Source organism: Mobula hypostoma, chromosome 23 (assembly GCF_963921235.1).
Source record: "Mobula hypostoma chromosome 23, sMobHyp1.1, whole genome shotgun sequence".
Taxonomy (NCBI): Eukaryota; Metazoa; Chordata; class Chondrichthyes; order Myliobatiformes; family Myliobatidae; genus Mobula; species Mobula hypostoma.
The window spans coordinates 11,117,774-11,133,677 of NC_086119.1; positions in this window are offsets into that span (position 1 = coordinate 11,117,774).

Sequence of the window (15,904 nt, forward strand, 5' to 3'; positions counted from 1 at the left end):
TTGTTGGAAAAATTCAAGTTTAGGTTGGATCAGAATTATCAAAACAGTACATAGTGGGATATGGCACACCTCAAGGTAGTGTGATTAGCCTGTTACTTTTCATCATTATGATCAATTATGTTTTCACAAAGGTACCAGTGGATATAGGTAGGTCACTGTTTGCGGATGATGGGGCCTTGTGGAAAAGAGGCAGGAACATGGAGCATATAATCAGGAAACTACAAAGAGCAATTGATGAAGTGGTGGAGTGGGGTTATGATTGGGGATGTAGATTTTCAGTAGAAAAAAACCCAAACTGTATTTTTCACCAGGAAAAGAATTGAGGTAGGGAAGAAGTTAAGGACGTATGGGATTGAATTGGAAAGGGTTGGATCATTTAAATTTCTGGGAGTTATATTTGATTCATGATTAACATGGGCAGACCATATCAGGAAAGTTGAGGAGAAATGTAAAAAGGTAATAAATGTGATGAGATGTTTGACTGGTAGGGAATGGGGAGCAAGTTGTTCAGCATTGAAGAGAATGTATGTGGCTTTAGTGAGACCTGTGTTGGACTATGGAAATATAGCATATGGATCTATAGCATATGGATCAGCAGCTAGGTCTCTTATAAGGAAACTGGATGAAATTCAGGCTCAGGCTTTGAGAGTGTGCAGTGGGGCTTTTAAAACATCACCAGTATCAGCCCTACAGGTAGAAATGGGAGTAATGCCTTTGGAACTAAGAAGGACGCAATTGATGGCAAACTACTGGGCTAATTTGCAGGGGCACAATGATTCTCACCCTGAAAAAGGAGTGTTGCAGGAGTGCTGGGAAAATGGGAGGTTTCGGAGGGATAACTTTAGTCAGGTAGGGAATGATATTGCTAAAGAATGTGGAGTGTTTGATCTAAGGATAAGTCCTTCAGTAGTTTATCCGATTGTAGCTCCATGGAAGCTTGTATGGCCTGACATAGACTGGCATTTGTTAGAGGTAAAAAGGAAAAGAAAATATAAAATTGATTTGGTAAGTGCATTTAACTGTCATGTGATGGAAAAGTATAGTGATTATACTCAGATTTATATGGATGGTGCTAAGGAACCTGAAACAGGAGTGACAGGGTTTGGGGTGACTATACCAGCAAAAGAAATTGGAATCAGCAGAAGAACATATAATAAGTTAGGGGTGTACACAGTGGAGATGCTGGCAGTTTTGTTTGCATTGCGATGGGTGGAGAAAGCTAGACAGGTCAAAATGTTGATATGCTCAGATTCATCCTCAGTTCTAGCAAGTTTAAGGTCTTTTCACTCAAACAGTCGGCAAGATGTACTTTATGAAGCCCTTCAGTTAGTCCCAAGAATTGCAAATCTGGGAGGTCAGGTAAAATTTCTATGGGTTCCAGCACATGTAGGGGTGAAGGGGAATGAGAGAGTGGATGAGTTGGCAAAGAGGGTGTTAAAGAAAGAAAATATTGAAATGCACATTAGTATCAGTAAATCAGTGTGTAATCTGGGGAAAAAATCAACCAAATGTGCCAAGAAAGATGGGACAGGGAGGGGAAAGGGAGGCATTTATATCAAATACAAAAGAGTGTTACAGGTACTAGGGTAGGTGGTGGATACAGGAGAGAGGAAACTGTGTGGACTAGGTTAAGACTGGGGCACTGTACGTTAAACAAAACATTGAAAATGATAAGGAAACACCCGACAGGATTGGGTGGGGAATGTCAGGAAGAGGAGTCAGTAGAACATATAGTTCTGAGTTGCAGGAAGTATGGGATACAGAGGGAGATAATGAGAATTAATCTAAGGGAATTGGGGGTGCAGGAATTCACATTAAAAGGGTTGCTGGGTTTGGGTGAGACAGTACAGGTCAGGGTATTTTTAGCTTTCTTAAGGGGTACTGGGGTTTTTATAGGATATGATGGATAAACAGGAATAAGGTAGAGTACTAGGATAGCCAAAGATGGGAGGATAAAGTGTGGGTTAGGGTTTGTGCGTCTGTGTGATTGGGTGAAGGGATTTAGATTGTGAGTCTATTGCACACTCCAGAGCAGAAGGTGGCAGTAATGCACCATTAGGCTGGGTGCCAACCACCATAAAACAAGACGGAGAAGAAGGAAAGAAAGTCCATCCGCTGGTGAGTCAGAATCCTGGCAAAGCTACGCCATGAAGACAAAAAAAACACTCCAAGCAACTCCACAGAAAGATTATTGAAAAACTCAAGTCAGGAGATTGAAACAAGAAAGTTTCCAAGTCACTAAATATTCCTTGGAGTAGAGTTAAGTCAATCATCAAGAAACGCAAAGAATATGGCAGGGCTGTAAATCTGCCCAGAGCAGACTGAACTCAAAATCTGAGTTACCGTGCAAGAAGGAATAGTGAGGGAGACCTGTGATAACTCTGGAGGAGTTACAAGCTTCAGAGGCTGAGATGGGAAGGACTGTGCATACAACAACTGTTGTCCGGGTGCTTCACCAGTCACAGCTTTATGGGAGAGTGGCAAAGAGAAAGCCACTGTTGAAAAAAACTCACATAAAATCTCATCTAGAGTTTGCCAGAAGGCATGTGGGAGACTCTGAAGTGAGCTGGAGGAAGGTTCTATGGTCTGATGAAACCAAAATAGAGCTTTTTGGCCATCACAATAAATGCTACACGAGGAAATCTGCAGATGCTGGAAATTCAAGCAACACACACAAAATGCTGGCGGAACACAGCAGGCCAGACAGCATCCATAGGAAGAAGCACAGTCGACGTTTCGGGCCGAGACCCTTGAAACACCGCACATCATCAAAAACACAGCATCCTTACCATAAGCATGGTGGTGGCTGCATCATGCTGTGGGGATGCTTCACTGCAGCAGGCCCTGGAAGGCTTGTGAAGGTAGAGGATAAAATGAATGCAGCAAAATACAGGGAAATCCTGGAGGAAAACCTGATGCAGTCTGCAAGTGAACTGTGACTTGGGAGAAGCTTTGTTTTCCAGCAAGACAATGACCCCAAGCATAAAGCCAAAGCTACACAGGAATAGCTTAAAAGCAACAAAGTTAATGTCCTGGAGTGGCCAAGTCAGAGTCCAGACCTCAATCCAATTGAGAATTTGTGGCAGGACTTGAAAAGGGCTCTTCACTCAGGATCCCCATGCAATCTGACAGAGCTCAGGCAGTTTTGTAAAGAAGAATGGGGAAAATTGCAGTGTCCAAATGTGCAAAGCTGATAGAGACCTATCCACACAGACTCAAGGCTGTAATTGCTGCCAAAGGTGCAACTACTAAATACTGACTTGAAGGGGTGAGTAATTATGCAAACAATTATTTTGTGTTTCATAACTGTAATAGATTTAGACCAATTTGTTTTCACTTTGACACAAAAGTCTTCTCTGTTGATCAGTGTCACAAAAGCCAAATTAAATCCATTGTGCTTCAATGTTGTAAAACAATAAAATGTGAGAACTTTCAAGGGGGTGAATACTTTTTATAGACACTCTATACATACTTTGATAATAAATTTACTTTGATCTGTGTCTGCTGTGTACAACCTGAGTGTGGTATACAACCTTAGCACCTGTGTTTCAAGCTGGGAGCGGGAGGCGTAGGGGACGATGGTATTTGCAGAGGACAGCTGCACAGAACAGCAGTTTCACCCTGTCAAATGCACATTATACCTCTGCGAATTTGTACAGTGTCTGTCAAATCCTGTGACCCAGGGAACCATCAGTGTGACTCTGAGCACGGAGATGCTTTCAGTGGCTGCCTGTGACAACTCAATCCCTGTCAAGCCATTACCATGGTGTTGAGAACACACTTGGGGATTATTTTAATCCTTCGGAATTGAAAGGAATAATTACATTTCCATTCATCACACACTTGCCTCCTCTCAGTGTACAGCTGTTCACTAAGTTTTAACCTGGAAAAGTCAGTGGTCTGCCGTACCCTCTCATTGTCAGATGAGGCGACAGGGAAACATCAGAGCACTGTGAGACCATTCAACCCTCAACGGTCAAGTTCATTGGCCATAGTATTGGCATGGGGTGGCCGGAGGTTCAAAGGAAATTGATGGGTCGATGAGGTTACTGAGTTCTCAAGGCAAAGAATCGTACAAAACAGAAAATTACCCTTCAATCCATTCAGTCCATATCAAAAATAAAGCATCCAGTTCTGATTATTAAGAGGTTTGTCTTGTCACTGAATATTCTAACAAACTTTTATAAATGTACTGTTGGAAGTATCTTGCATCGTGGTCTGGTATAGCAAACTGAATGAGAAAAGATTTCATAGGGGAATACAAGATTGTGAGGGGAATCGATAGGGTAAATGCAAGCAGGTGCTTTCCATTGAGGTTGGTTGGGACTAAAATGGGAGGTCATAGGTTAAGGGTGAAAGGTGAAATGTTTAAGGGGAGCTTCTTCACTCAGAAGGTGGTGAGAGTGTAGAATGACCTGCCAGTGGAATTGATGGATGCGAGTTCAATTGCAACATTTAATAGAAGTTTGGATAGGTACATAGATGGTAGGGGCAGGGAAGGTCGTGGGCCCAGTGCAGGTCGATGGGAGTAGGCACTTTAAATGGGCTGGCATGGACTGGATGGGCCAAAGGGCCTGTTTCTGTGCTGTGTTCCTCTAAGATACAGGAACGTAAGAAGCTGCAGAGAGCAGGGGACTCTGCCCAGTACATTACCGTCACACCTCTCCTGTCTATCAACAGAATCTACCCGAGGCACTCCATCAAGAAGGCAACATCCATCATCAAAGATCTCCGCCATCCAGGCCGCGCCATCTCCAGGTGGTACAGAAGTCTGAAGTCGCACATCACCAAGTTCAGTTCTTGAACCAATCAGCACAACCTTAATCACTACAGTTAAACAACGTTCCGATCCCTCTGCACAAAAATGTTCTAATTCTGTCCTGCTTGTAAACATTGGGTTTATTTTATGCCTTTCTGGTGAATGCTGCTTACCTGATGCTCTGTGCCTGTGTTACCACTGTAGTGTAAGCTTGCATTGCACCTGTGCGTGCATGTGACTGTAAACTTGACTTTGACCTTGACGTTAACGCTGTTTTAGTCTCCTCACACTCACATCGACTCCTGCCCAAGGTTCTACCACCCATCTGTACACTAGGGACAACTTACAGCGGGTTATTAACCCACCACCCTGCCAGTCCTTGAGGTGCAGGATGCGATGCTTGCAGTGAGAATTAGTAAGAAGCTGTGATGTTGCACGATACCTGATGGACTCCTAACCTCACAATCTTCCTCGTTTTGGTCCCTGCGCCTTATCGCCTGCCTGCACCGCTTTCTCTGTGACTGTAACAGCATGAACAACACTGGAGAGAAGTTAGGACCAATCCTGCTCAGATTCTACACCTCCGCCATCAGATTTCTGAATGGTCCACGAACCCATGAATACTACCTTAATAGTATTACTAGGTCACTTTCAGACTAATTTATTTTCCTTATTGCAACTTACAGAACTATTTTTTAATGTTTTACCCTGTATTACTGCCCCAAAACAATCTGATGATATACGATTGTAGGAAGCTGGTCCTAATGGCTGATTTATACTTGTGCGTCAAATGTACGCCGTAGCCTATGCAAGTGGCCTACGTGCGTTGTGAGCATTTATACTTGTGTGTTGGTGTGTCTGCGTCGCTCTGCATTTCAGGCACATCACGCATGTGCACACACCTGCCCACGCAAGGCTTCATGGTCATGGTAGTCTTTCTTGGGGTAAACAAGTTTAAAGCGAGCGTCTTTTTTCGTAAAAGTGAAATGTGTCCGCCATAATTTCGGAGGTCTGTAAAGCTTTATGGAAAGCATTGCAGCCAGAGTTCCTTCCCTGCCCTTCAGTCGCCCAATGGGAAGTTATTGCAGCGTAGGAGGAAATACGATGATACCAAGTGGACCAATTACAGTTGTTCGGTCTGCGTTGCCACGACGCGTAGTTACATTTTGGGAGAGGTGTGCGTCAGACCACGGCGTAGGGACCTGCGTTGGCTCTGTGTAGGGTTCACGGCAATGCTGTACCTATGGCGTCGAGTTGACGCAGAAATATAAATCAGCCTTAAGGCATTGAGTGTGTACCCTCAGGCCCCTGTGCCTCCTCCTTGAAGGTAGTAATGAGAAGGGGGCAGGTTTCAGATGGTGAGAGTCCTTCATGATGGACGCTGCCTTCTTTGAGGCAATGCATTTTGAAGATATCCTCGCTGGTGGGGAGCCTGGTGCTGTGTCCAACCCTGCAATGTGGTGAATTACAAGGGATTGCTATCAGGGTGAAACACGTATCAAACGGCTTTTGTGTGCAATTTGTACAGAAAGAATGGAACCAGAATCGGGTTTATTACCACTGACATATGTCACAGAACCTGTTGTTTTGTGGCAGCAGTATACTGCAAGACATAAAAATTACGGTAAGCTACAAAATAAATAAATAGTGCAATAGACAAAGAGCGTGGTAGTGTTGACGGCTTCGTTGTCTGTTCAGAAATCTGATGGCAGAAAGGAAGAAGTTGTTCTTAAAAACTTGAATGTAGGTTTCCAGGCTCCTGTACCTCCTCCCTAATGGTAGTAATAAGAATAAGACATACAAAATGCTGGAGGGGCTCTTACCTCTTCTCACCTGCCTATCACCTCCCCTGGTGCCCCTCCTTTTTCCCTTTCACCCACGGTGCACTCCCCTCTCCAATCAGATTCCTTCTTCCTCAGCCCTTTACCTTTCCTACCTATCACCTCCCAGCTTCTTACTTTTGTGTCCTCTCCCACCCTCCTGGATTCACCTGTCACCTTCTACCTTGTCCTCTTCCCTTCCAGACCTGAAGAAGGGTCTCGGCCTGAAACGTTGACTGTTATTCATTTCCGTAGGTGCTGCCTGACCTGCCGAGTTTCCCCAGCACTTTTTTTGTGCAGGAGGAACTCAGCAGGTCAGGCAGCATCTGGGGAGGGGAACAAACAGTCGATGTTTCAGGCCAAGACCTTTCATGAGGACTGGTAGGGATGAGAAGATGGTGTGCCCCAGATGGTCAGGGTTATTAATGATGGGTGCAATCAGATCTCCTTTCTAGTCCTAGACTCTAGAAAGTTTGGAGGTGTTGGAAATCCAAAGCAACATACACAAAATGCACAAAGTGAGTTCCTCCAGCTTTTTGTGTGTACTCCTTTCTCGTCCGCTGTGTGGAAGCTGGGCACAATTTCATATGAAAACACAGCAATAAAACTCCATTAACTGTAAACAGGAAACTTTTTTTGCCAGAGGGTCTTTTTCTTTGCTCTATTACGCTATGGCTCATTAAACATTCCATTCCTGAAGAAAGTTAGGGTGTTGGACATATAGAACCATACAGAACTGAAACGGTCCCTTTAGTTCACAAAGTCCATACGACATTTATACTAATCCTACACTGAACCCATTTTCTTCTCCTCCCATTCCCACCAACACAGTTCAGATTCCATCACTCTCCCACAAACTGGGGGTCAATTTACAATGGCCAATTAACCCACCCAGGGAGGAAACTGGAGCCCCCTGGGGAATCAAACGCAGTCACAAGGTGAATGCGTATTCTCGAACCCTAGACCTTTCCCATCTAACTGGCTTCACCTATCATCTTCTAGCCCAGCCTTTTTTATGCCATGGACCAATACCATTAAGCAAGGGTGTTTTGGGCCCCAGTTTGGGAACCTTTGTTTGAGCTGGCCCTCCTTCCCTTCACCCCACCTTTTAATTCTGGCGCCTTCCCCCTTCCCCTCCAGTCCTGAAGAGGGGTCTCGGCCTGAAACATTGACTGTTTATTCATTTCCACAGATGCTGCCTGACCTGCCGAGTTCCTCCCACATTGTGTGTGCTGGTCTGGATTTCCAGCATCTGCAGAATCTCTTGTGTTGAGGTGTAGCCTCCATACGCAGTGCCTGAGGTCAGGATTGACTGTGAGTTTTAGGAGCTGCGTAGCAGCAGCTCGACAAGTTAAACCACAGTTCCACCCAAATACACTCCGAGGTCACTTTATTAGGTGGAGGAGCGTGGCCACAAAGTGCTCACTGAGTGTATGTTCACAGTCTTCTGCTGCTGTAGCCCATCCACTTCAAGGTTTGATGCGTTGTGCATTCAGAGATACTGGGTATCATCACCTAAGTTACAGAGAAAGGTTGAACAAGTTGGGTCTTTATTCTTTGGAACGTAGAAGGTTGAGGGGGGACTTGCTAGAGGTACTTAAAATTGAGGGGGATGGATAGAGTTGACATGGATAGGCTTTTTCCATTGAGAGTACGGGAGATTCAAACAAGAGGACATGAGTTGAGAGTTAAAGGACAAAAGTTTAGGGGTAACATGAGGGGGAACTTCTTTACTCAGAGAGTGGTAGCTGTGTGGAACGAGCTTCCAGCAGAAGTGGTTGAGGCAGGTTCGATGTTGTCGTTTAAAGTTAAATTGGATAGATATATGGACAGGAAAGGAATGGAGGGTTAAGGGCTGAGTGCAAGTCGGTGGGACTAGGAGAGAGTAAGAGTTCGGCACAGACTAGAAGGGCTGAGATGGCCTGTTTCCGTGCTGTAATTGTTATATAGTTATGTGGTTATATACTCTTTTGCAAACCACTGTTGTAACACGTGGTTATTTGAGTTACTGTCAGCTTGAACCAGTCCAGCCATACTCCTCTGACTCACTCATTAACTATGTGCTTTTGTCCACAGAACTGCCGCCCACTGGGTGATTATTGTTCTTCGCACCATTCTCTGTAAACTCTAGAGGCCGTTGTGCATGAAAATCCCAGGAGATCAGCAGTTTCTGGGATACTCAAACCACACCGTCCAGCTCCAACAATCGTTCCACGGTCAAAGTCACTTGGATCACATTTCTACCCCATTCTGATGCTTGGTCTAAACAACAACTGAACCTCTTGTCCATGTCAGCATGCTTTAATGTATTGAGTTGCTGCTTCATGACTGGCCTATTAGATATTTGCATTTACGAGCAGGTGTAGCGGTTCTGAAGTAGAACTTGAACACAAAACTTTCTAGTGCACCTAATAAAGTGGCCACTGAATGTATACCTACATATTTTATATCAAGTACTGTATAATGGTAATTAAATATTAAAGCACCAACTTATCAGAGTGTCTTCTCTTTCACAGGACTTTAGTCTCTCTATCATTATGAGTGATGAGGCTCTGCAGGGTGGTTACTATGGTAGAGCTGTTGCCTAGCATCTGGAGAAATTTGGGAGAGATTCTTTCCCAGAGGCACTTATTCAGGTACCAATGGCACCACTTTGTCTAGCAGTTAGCGTCTCGATTTACAGGGCCTGCTGTAAGATTTGGCTTCAGTTCCGGTCACTGTCTGTAAGGACCTTATACGTTCTCCCCATCATCGTGCGGGTTTCCTCCGGGTGCTCCCGTTTCCTCCCACATTCCAAAGATTGGGTTTAGTGAGTTGTGGGCACACTCGTAACTATCCTGCAAAATTTGGGATACTGGTCCCACCAGCAGCTGTAAATCTTTCTGGGGTGGTAAAAAGTGGTTGTTTTCATGTTTAAGCAGGAATAAATGGTCTTTGGTTTATTGATGTTACATGTATTGAGATACAGTGAAAATCTTCCAGACAGATCATTCATATATTGAGGAAGTACAAATGAGAAAAAAAACAGAATGCATAATGTAGTGTTACAGTTCCTGAGAAAGTGCAGAGCAGGAAGACAAAGTACAAGGGTCAAGACTTGAGAGATCATAAAACAAGAGTCAAAGTCAAATTTATTATCTATGTACAAGTACATATATGCACATGTGCAGTTAAAAACTGACTTGCATCATAGACAAACTTCTATATATGTGTGTTGAAGAGTATATTGACTGGCTGCATCACAGCCTGGTATGGAAATATCAATGCCCTTGAGCAGAAAATCCTGCAAAAGGTAGTAGATATGGCCCTGTCCATCCCGGGTAAAGACTTCCCCACCATTGAGCATTGTCACAGTAAAGCAACATCCATTGTCAGGGACGTCCACACCCAGGTTGCGTTCTCTTCCCGCTGCTGCCATCAGGAAGGTAGTACTGGAGCCTCAGGACCCACACCGCCAAGTTCAGGAACAGTTATAACCCCTCAACCATCAGGCTCTTGAACCAAAGGGGATAACATCACTCAACTTCACTTGTCCCATCATTGAAATGTTCCCACAACCTATGGACTCACTTTCAAGGTCTCTTTATGTTTTTGATAGTTATTAATTAACTATTATTTCTTTCTTTTTGTATTTGCGCAGTTTGTTGTCTTCTGCACAATGGTTGAATGCCCAAGTTGGTGCAGTATTTCACTGATTCAGTTATAGTTATTATTCTGTGGATTTATTGTGTATGCCCACAAGAAAATGAATCTTAGGGTTATATATGATAACATATATGTACTTTGATAATAAATTTACTTTGAACTTTGAACATGACATCAGATAAGCAACAGTCACAGGAAAAATGTAAATTTAACATAAATTCTAGAAGATTATTACAAGAACACAATTAGAGCAAAGAAAAGATTGACCATTATAGTGTAAAGTGATCATAGTGTTCCTACACTGAGGTGTTTAGGGTTGTGCACGTTGTTTCAAGAACTGAATGGTTGAAAGGAAGAGCTGTTCATGAACCTGATGCTGTGAAGGTAGAAGGAGTCAATTTTAGAAAACCTAGCACATTTATTTTTCAACATAGTCCCCTCCTACATGTACACACTTAGTCCAGCGGTCGTGAAGCATACGTATCCCTTCTTTGTAGAAGTGGTCCACAGCAGGGGTGATTGATAAGTTTGTGGCCTAAGGTAGAAGGTGATGAGTTATTAACTTCAAACTTTCTGCATTTTCACTCAAAGAGTTGAACTGCACGTGCATGTAACGAGAGTGTCTTGGACCTCCAGGTGGTCCACAGCAAGGGTGATTGATAAATTCGTGGCCTAAGGTAGAAGGAGATGAGTTATACAGCTCTCATTACATGCACATGCAGTTCAACTCTTTGAGTGAAAGTGCAGAAAGTTTGAAGTTAATAACTCATCTCCTTCTACCTTAGGCCACAAACTTATCAATCACTCCTGCTGTGGACCACTTTCTGGAGGTCCAAGACGCCAACTTCTACAAAGAAGGGATCCGTATGCTCCACGACCGCTGGACTAAGTGTGTAAATAAATGTGCTAGGTTTTCTAAAATTTACTCCTTCTACCTTAGGCCACGAACTTATCAATCACCCCTCGTATATTTGTCACTATATACTCCCCTGAGATTCACTTTCTTGCAGGCATTCACAGTAAATGGTTCCTTAAGGTTGTTATAGCTGGGGGTGACAATGGGGAGAAGCTCCCATTAACTTCAAAATGCTCCCAAGTAGCCTCTGACAACCAAGCCCAGCGCCTGGCATTCAAGTGTGGCTTAGCTACTGAACCCGAAGGGACCATTTCTACTGACTGGAGAAGGAGAAAAGTGGGTTACTGGTGCCTTAAAACCAGTTGCTTCATCAGCTGTGGTTGGCAGCTCGTCTAGGAGAAGGAAAACTCTGATCTCAAACCTCCGCTGCCTTGCAGCTACACCTACTCGTGGGGAAGATTTCGGGAGTAAACCCCAATGAAAAGTCTGGACCGGGAGTCCCTAAGGCAGTCTTACGTTGAGTTCAACACTGACTGGCAACTCCTGCGATGCTGCTCCTGCCAGACTGTATCGGCCTCTGCCATTCCTTTGGGTTCATCAGAGGCTTGAAAAGGGGGAGTCTGCTACATGGGCAACAGCTTGCTCTCCATATTGTATAGCCCAGGCTTGCGTATCTAGACAGATTGGATGCAACATCCACGGTCGACCGTGACCAAAGGAGGCCTCACAGTAAATAGAAAGACACACAATAGAACCAATGAAAAACTGAACACAACGCAGAAAAAAAAACAGCAGACTTTGCTGGAGAGGCTGTGGCCTAGTGGGAGATTTTGCACATATATTCTGGGACTGTCCCAGATTAAGGGAAGTTTGGTACAAGGTCACTGAGGAAATAAGAAGGATTTTAGATATAAATATTCACTTTAAACCTAGTCATTTAGTTTTAGGCAACCTCCTGCAATCTGCTTTAGAGAAGATGTTAACAGTCTTGATTCTGATCGCTCATAAAATGATAACCGTCAACTGGCTTAAATCCCACCCACCCACTTTGGAACAATGGATACAGAGACTGAAAGAAGTGAACTGTATGGGAAATATCACTGCAAGTTTACAACTGAAAACGGACTCTTACTTGGAAAGGTGGAACTCTGTTATGGTGTACCTGACACAGTGAAAGGCCCACACAGGGGCCTGGTAAAATGTAGGACTTGAGTTGATTTACTGAAGACTGTGATTTTATTTAGAATAGATGTAAATCTACATTGAGGGGTGATGTAAAGTATGTAGATCATGTGTATGTTTGTGTTTGCATGTAATTGTAGATAAGTGCTCTTTGTTTCTTCTTTCTCTTGCTCCAACTCTCTTCTACCCCTGATATTGTTAATATAGGTATTTACCATTGTGCACCAACTGTGGACTGATAGCTGATGCTTGTTTGTAGATATGTGTTTGTTCAATAAAGTTTAAAAAAAAACTGACCGCAACAGAGATGGACAAACGACCAATGTGCAAAAGACAACAAACTGTGCAAATACAAAAAGAAAAGAAAAAATAATAATACTAAATAAATGAGCAATAAGATATTGAGAATACAAATTGTAGGGTCCTAGAAGTAAGTCCATGGGTTGTGGAGTCAGTGAGTGTATGTTCAGCCAGATTGTCAGTATCCCTCCTGTATGCTGACTCGTCACCACTTTGATTCCGCCAACAATAGTGGTGTAGACCGCAAACTTAAGTATGGCATTGAAGGCTTCTGAACCTCCTGTCAATGGTAGCTGTGAGAAGACAGCATAGACCACGATGTGGTGACTGCAGATCGTGGTCTGTCTTTGAGGGCTTTGCTGTTGCTTGGTGGGTGTTGGGCGCTGGCGCTTTTTCCTGAGACGATCGGGGGGAGGGGTGATGGGGGGAGGTAGTTGCGTTGCAGCGTGCGCGGAGGAGTGGCGGGGGGGGTTTAAGGTTCTATCATTTTTCTGTCATTCAATCTTTTGGGGTCCTATTTTTCATGGACGTCTGCAAAGACAAGTATTTCAGGTTGTATACTGTATACATTCTCTGATATAAACAGAGCCATTTGAACCCGTAGGGTGGGGATCGTTGATAATGGATGCTGCCCTCCTGAGGCAGCGCCTCCCACTGGTGGGGAGGAATGTACCCGTGATGTATTGAGCTGAGTCCGCTACTCCCTGCAGCTTCTTGCGGCCTTGCGCATCCAAGTTGCTGTTCCAACCATGATGTAAACGGTCAGGGTATAGCGCAATACTTCAAGTACCCCATTTACATTGGTGGTGCACAAGTGGAACAGGTCAAAAGCTTTAAGTTCCTCAGGGTCAATATCACAAATGACCTGACTTGGTCCAACCAAGCAGAGTTCACTGCTAAGAAGGCCCACCAGCACCTTTACTTCCTGAGAAAACTAAAGAAATCTGGCCTGTCCCCTAAAACCCTCACTAATTTTTATAGATGCACCGTAGAAAGCATTCTTCTAGGGTGCATCACAACCTGGTATGGAAGTTGTCCTGTCCAAGACCGGAAGAAGCTGCAGAAGATCATGAACACAGCCCAGCACATCACACAAACCAATCTTCCGTCCTTGGACTCACTTTACACCGCATGCTGTCGGAGCAGTGCTGCCAGGATAATCAAGGACACGACCCACCCAGCCAACACACTTTTCGTCCCTCTTCCCTCCGGGAGAAGGCTCAGGAACTTGAAGACCGTACGGCCAGATTTGGGAACAGCTTCTTTCCAACTGTGATAAGACTGCTGAACGGATCATGACCTGGATCTGGGCCGTACCCTCCAAATACCCGGACCTGCCTCTCGGTTTTTTTTGCACTACCTTACTTTCCCTTTTCTATTTTCTATTTATGATTTATAATTTAAATTTTTAATATTTACTATCGATTTGTACTCCAGGGAGCGCGAAGTGCAGAATCAAGTATTGCTGTGATGATTTTATGTTCTAGCATCAATTGTTTGGCAACAATAAAGTATAAAGTATAAAAGAATGAAAGTTCATCTTTATTGAGTAAGAGGCAGGGAGAGGAGCTGGTGTGGAAATAGTAAAAAATAGATGAACCGCTGTTTGTAGTTTCGACAAAGGGTCTTGGCCCAAAATGTCGACAGTTTATTCCCCTCCAAAGGTGCTGCCTGGCCTCCAGCATTTTGTACCTATCATTCCAGATTTCCAGCACCCGCAGAATCTCTTGTGTTCATCAGCCACTGTCCATGCTGCATATAAACTCCATCTCACACACACGAGAAATTCTTCAGATGCTGGGAATCCAAAGCGGTGCGCACAAAATGCTGGAGGAACTCAGCACGTCAGGCAGCATCGATGGAACAGAGTAAACAGTTGGCGTTTTGGGCCGAGACCCTCCATCGGGACCGGAAAGGAGGAGGAGGTGGGAGTAAGAAGGTGGGGGGAGGGGAGGAAGAAATACAAGGTGACAGGTGAAACCGGGAGAGGGGTAAAGGGGTGAAGTAAAGAGTTGGGAAGTCATAGCCATAGTCATAGTCATACTTTATTGATCCTGGAGGAAACTGGTTTTCGTTACAGTTGCACCATAAATAATAAATAGTAATAGAACCATAAATAGTTAAATAGTAATATTTAAATTATGCCAGGAAATAAGTCCAGGACCAGCCTATTGGCTCAGGGTGTCTGACCCTCCAAGGGAGGAGTTGTAAAGTTTGATGGCCACAGGCAGGAATGACTTGCTATGACGCTCTGTGTTGCATCTCGGTGGAATGAGTCTCTGGCTGAATGTACTCCTGTGCCCACCCAGTACATTACGTAGTGGATGGGAGACATTGTCCAAGATGGCATGCAACTTAGACAGCATCCTCTTTTCAGACACCACCGTCAGAGAGTCCAGTTCCATCCCCACAACATCACTGGCCTTACAAATGAGTTTGTTGATTCTGTTGGTGTCTGCTACCCTCAGCCTACTGCCCCAGCACACAACAGCAAACATGATCGCACTGGCCACCACAGGCTCGTAGAACATCCTCAGCATCGTCCGGCAGATGTTAAAGGACCTCAGTCTCCTCAGGAAATAGTGACAGCTCTGGCCCTTCTTGTAGACAGCCTCAGTGTTCTTTGACCAGTCCAGTTTATTGTCAATTCGTATCCCCAGGTATTTGTAATCCTCCACCATGTCCACACTGACCCCCTGTATGGAAACAGGGGTCACCGGTACCTTAGCTCTCCTCAGGTCTACCACCAGCTCCTTAGTCTTTTTCACATTAAGCTGCAGATAATTCTGCTCACACCATGTGACAAAGTTTCCTACTGTAGCCCTGTACTCAGCCTCATCTCCCTTGCTGATGCATCCAACTATGGCAGAGTCATCCGAAAACTTCTGAAGATGACAAAACTCTGTGTAGTAGTTGAAGTCCGAGGTGTAAATGGTGAAGAGAAAGGGAGACAAGGCAGTCCCTTGGGGAGCCTCAGAGCTGCTGATCACTCTGTCGGACACACAGTGTTGCAAGCACACGTACTGTGGTCTGCCAGTCAGGTAATCAAGAATCCATGATACCAGGGAAGCATCCACCTGCATCGCTGTCAGCTTCTCCCCCAGCAGAGCAGGGCGGATGGTGTTGAACGCACTGGAGAAGTCAAAAAACATGACCCTCACAGCGCTCGCTGGCTTGTCCAGGTGGGCGGATTTGGTGGCTTGTCAAATATAAGACAGCAGTGAAAGAGTTAATCATATCCTTCTCTGAATAAAGAGCAGTTAGAGTTGTGAAAATACGAGTCACCATAGACACTGTGAAACCTCATAATTAGACAGCAGAGCTGTCCACTGACATATTGTG